Here is a 5,000-nt window from a genome sequence, read left to right as displayed (position 1 = left end):
ATAAATGAAATTACAGAAATGTACATCCAATATACAGTACATAAATGAAATTACAGAAATGTACTTCCAATATACAGTACATAAATGAAATTACAGAAGTGTACATCTAATTTTACAAATTTCATAAATAAAATTACAGAAATGTACATCCAATATACAGTATATAAATGAAATTACAGAAATGTACATCCAATATACAGTACATAAATGAAATTACTGAAATGTACATCCACAGTAGAATACATCAATGAAAGTACAGAAATGTACATCCAGTATACACCACATTACATAACAGAATGTCATAGACCCTTTGGCACATATATACTGCCAGTTGGAAACAGTAGAAAATGTCCTAATTGAAATTCAAGTCCTTTGACTCACTTTATAAAGGCATATTGGATCACGAGGCTTGTGACGTCAGTAACAAACAGTTCTTGCATACTAATACATACATTATGCTGTGCATATGAATGTTTAAAAGACCATTCTTGGTTAAAAGAGGGATGGCATGACTATCTAAGAATTGCAAATCATAATTCTTTGTATAAACTCTTGTACAAAAGAGGAAATTTTATTCAGAAGAGGAGGGCAGAAGTATATAGCTTGCAATAATGAATTTTTATGCTTTATAAAGACTTTTTTTTCTAAATTTATGAACAATTTTGTGACGCAGTTCCGGTAGGCCCTGCTGCTTCCTCCGGTGCCTTAGATGACCGCGGAGGTAGCAGCAGTAGGGGATTCAGCATTATGAAGCTTCATCTGTGGTGGATAATGTGGGAGGTTGGGCTGTGGCACCCTAGCAGTACCAGCTGAACTCGGTTGAGTCCCTGGTTAGGCTGGAGGAACGTAGAGAGTAGAGGTCCCCTTTTTTGTTTTGTTTCGTTTGTTGATGTAGGCTACCCCCCAAAATTGGGGGAAGTGCCTTTGGTATATGTATGTATGTATGAACAATTATAAAGCCAGAAACTTTAATTTAAAGGGGGTATAGTTTTTCGTTTGCTAGAATATTTTATCAAAGCTCTCCTTACCAGACCGTGTGGCCCAGTAAGCTAAATACTTCAGATCATGTTATGTAAGATTCTGAAGTGCGCAAAGGTGTCATGAAAGTGTAGAAAGTGAAAAAAAGGTTATTATTATTATTATTATTATTATTATTATTATTATTATTATTAGCCAAGCTACAACCCTAGTTGGAAAAGCGAGATGCTATGAGCTCAAGGGCCCCAACAGGGAAAAATAGCCCAGAAAGGAAAGGAAACAAGGAAAAATAAAATTTTTGAGGGTATTATTATTATTTGCTAAGCTACAACCCTAGTTGGAATTTGCAAAATGCTATGAGCCCAAGGGTTCCAACAGGGAAAAATAGCCCAGTGAGGAAAGGAAACAAGGAAAAATAAAATTTTTGAGAGTATTATTATTACTTGCTAAGCTACAACCTTAGTTGGAAAAGCAAGATGCTATGAGCCCAAGGGCTCCAACACGGAAAAACAGCCCAGTGAAGAGAGGAAACAAGGAAAAATAAAATTTTTGAGAGTATTATTATTACTTGCTAAGCTACAACCCTAGTTGGAAAAGCAAGATGATATAAACTCAAGGGCTCCAACAGGGAAAAATAGCCCAGTGAGGAAATGAAACAAGGAAAAATAAAATTTTTAAGAGTATTGTTATTACTTGCTAAGCTACAACCCTAGTTGGAAAAGCAAGATGCTATGAGCCCAAGGGCTCCAACAGGGAAAAATAGCCCAGTTAGGAAAGGAAACAAGGAAAATTAAAATTTTTGAGAGTATTATTATTACTTGCTAAGCTACAACCCTAGTTGGAAAAGCAAGATGCTATGAGCTCAAGGGCTCCAACAGGGAAAAATAGCCCAGTGAGGAAAGGAAATAAGGAAAAATGAAATATTTTAAGAATAGTAACAATATTAAAATATATATTCCTATTTAAACTATAAAAACTTTAGCAAAAGAAAAGGAAGAGAAACTAGATAGAAAAGTGTAACAGATGATACTCATTCCTACTTACATTAATTGCAGATAAATGTTAAAACAATCAAGTCCTAAATAAAGCATTGAATAAAATTACCCAATTCAAATGATAATAAAACTAAATTAATTTGATTAATATGTAGGAAAAATATATAAAAGAAAACAGGTAATGACACAATACTTTAATATGACATTATAATAACACTTAATGCAGAAACATTAGGGTAATATCATTTAATAGTGATAACTATCACTAATAGGTACTTAAATATCGGTACTTTATGAATAATTGAACGTACAGTCATTTCATAATCACAAAATTGGATTAATGAAGATGTCTTTATATCAAATTACTCATTAAAATGTTATAAGCCTTATTTGGTAATGCTTCTAAACTGATAATGAATGAATGCACGCATGACAAAGCCACGCCCACTAGAATCGGTATCTGCTGACGTAGTAGTAAATAAATATGAATGGAGAACCGATATTTCCTGATAGTATAATTTTACTCTTACTGTCAATGCCATAGTCTCTGTACCATGGTCTTCCACTGTCTTGGGTTAGAGTTCTTTTGCTTGGAGGAAGTGGATCAGTTTAAGCACTTGGGGTCTGTTGTTGCAGCAAATGGTGGAGTGGAAGCAGATGTACGTCAGAGAGTAAATGAAGGTTGCAAAGTGTTGGGGGCAGTTAAGGGAGTAGTAAAAAATAGCGGGTTGGGCATGAATGTAAAAAGAGTATATGTATGTATATATATATATATATATATATATATATATACATATATATATATGTATATATATATATATATATATATATATATATACAGTATATATATATATATATATATATATATATATATATATATATATATATATATATATATACATATGTATATATATATATCACTAACACACGTCCTCGCAGGCATGGTTTCGGCTGAATAGGCAGGGGTTCGAATCTCTGCCCCAGCCAGAAGCTATTACCATAGATGAATTCCAGTGGATATATATTCCCAAGATAGAATTCGGTATTAAATGCCATTGTGGTTGATATTTACACACACACACACACACACACACACACACACACACACACACATCCACAAAGACAAATCCATTGGATTTTGAAGAAAATACACCGAAGTAAAAGTATTCAGTGGAGTTAAGAGCAAAACAAGACTGCTTGACGTGGCGAAGGTATGCGCTCTACTGAGTGCCCCTATAGTTTAAATAAAGCTTTTGATTAAACAGTAGCAAATAGGATCGAAACCAAATTATTATTATTATTATTATTATTATTATTATTATTATTATTATTATTATTATTATTATTATTATTCTTCTTCTTCTTCTTCTTCTTCTTCTTATTATTATTATTATTATTATCATTAATATTATTATTATTATTGTTATTATTATTATTATAATTATTATTATTATTATCATTACTATTTTATCATTATTATTATTATTTTATCATTATTATTATTATCATTATCATTAATTTATCATTATTATTATTATCATTATCATTATTTTATCATTATTATTATTTTTATTATTATTTGCTAAGCTATAACCCTAGTTGGAAAAGTAGGATGCTATAAGCCCAAACTTATTATTGTTATTATTATTATTATTATTATTATTATTATTATTATTATTATTATTATTATTATTATTATTATTATTACTTGCTAAGCTACAACCCTAGTTGGAAAAGTAGGATGTTATAAGCCCAAACACTCCAACAGGAAAAAATAGCCAAGTGAGAAAAGGAAACAAGGAAAAATTAAATATTTCAAGAACAGTAACATTAAAATAGATATCTCATATATAAACTATAAAAACTTCAACAAAACAAATTGAAGAGAAATAAGATAGAATAGTGTGCCCGAGTGTACACTCAAGCAAGAGAAGTCTAACCCAAGACAGTGGAAGACCATGGTACAGAGGCTATGGCACTACCCAAGACTGGAGATCAATGGTTTGACTTTGGAGTGTCCTCCTAGAAGAGCTGTTTACCATAGCCAAAGGGTCTCTTCTCCCTTACCAAGAGGAAAGTAGCCACTGAACAATTACAGTGCAGTATCCCAGAGAAGAAGAATTGTTTGGTAATCTATGTTGTCAGGTGTATGAAGACAGAGGAGAATATGTAAAGAATAGGCCAGACTATTCAGTGTGTGTGTGTAGGCAAAGGGAAAATGAACCGTAACCAGAGAGAAGGATCTAATGTAGTACTGTCTGGCCAGTCAAAAGACCCCATAACTCTTTAGCGGTAGTATGCACTGCCCAAGACTAGAGTGTCCTTCTCCTAGAAGAGCTGCTTATCATAGCTAAAGAGTCTCCTTTATGACATTACTTAAGTTTTACCTTGATAACCTAATACATTTTTTATTAAACGATGATATATTTTATTAGTGATCATAAACAGTATCTAGAGTCCATTATCAGATAAATCACGGGCTGATAACCTATAAATCTTGCGTCTAGTGGATGAGATATGCTGGTTTATAAATATCTTGGAAGCGCATTATATCAATACAAGGTTGAGATACCTTAACGGTGGCTTAACCCTTTCACTGCCATTGGTAATTTAATTAAACTTTGAAAAAAGAAACTCTCTCTTATAAATGCGCAAACTATAAAAAGTTGACATCCAATAGAAAGGTCTTGATGTGAGCTTTTCAATGAATATCAATAAGCTAGAGTTTGTGTGACTTCTTGAAGGAATTTGCTACATCAGAAATATCCTTGAAAAAACCACTGGCACTTAAAGGGTTAACGTGTTAGAAATGTTTTTATGTTGACCAGGCTGACATGAGTCTTTTTATAGTTTATATATGACATATCTGTTTTTGACGTTGTTAATAGTTTATATAGGACATATCTGTTTTTGACGTTGTTAATAGTTTATATATGACATATCTGTTTTGACGCTGTTACTGTTTTTAGAATATATTATTGATTTATTCTCATCATTTATTTATTTCCTTATTTCCTTTCCTCACTG

The sequence above is a fragment of the Palaemon carinicauda genome, chromosome 4 (genome assembly GCF_036898095.1).
Source record: "Palaemon carinicauda isolate YSFRI2023 chromosome 4, ASM3689809v2, whole genome shotgun sequence".
NCBI classification, from domain to species: domain Eukaryota; kingdom Metazoa; phylum Arthropoda; class Malacostraca; order Decapoda; family Palaemonidae; genus Palaemon; species Palaemon carinicauda.
The sequence above is the reverse complement of the archived record's forward strand: the minus strand, read 5'-3'. Positions refer to the sequence as shown.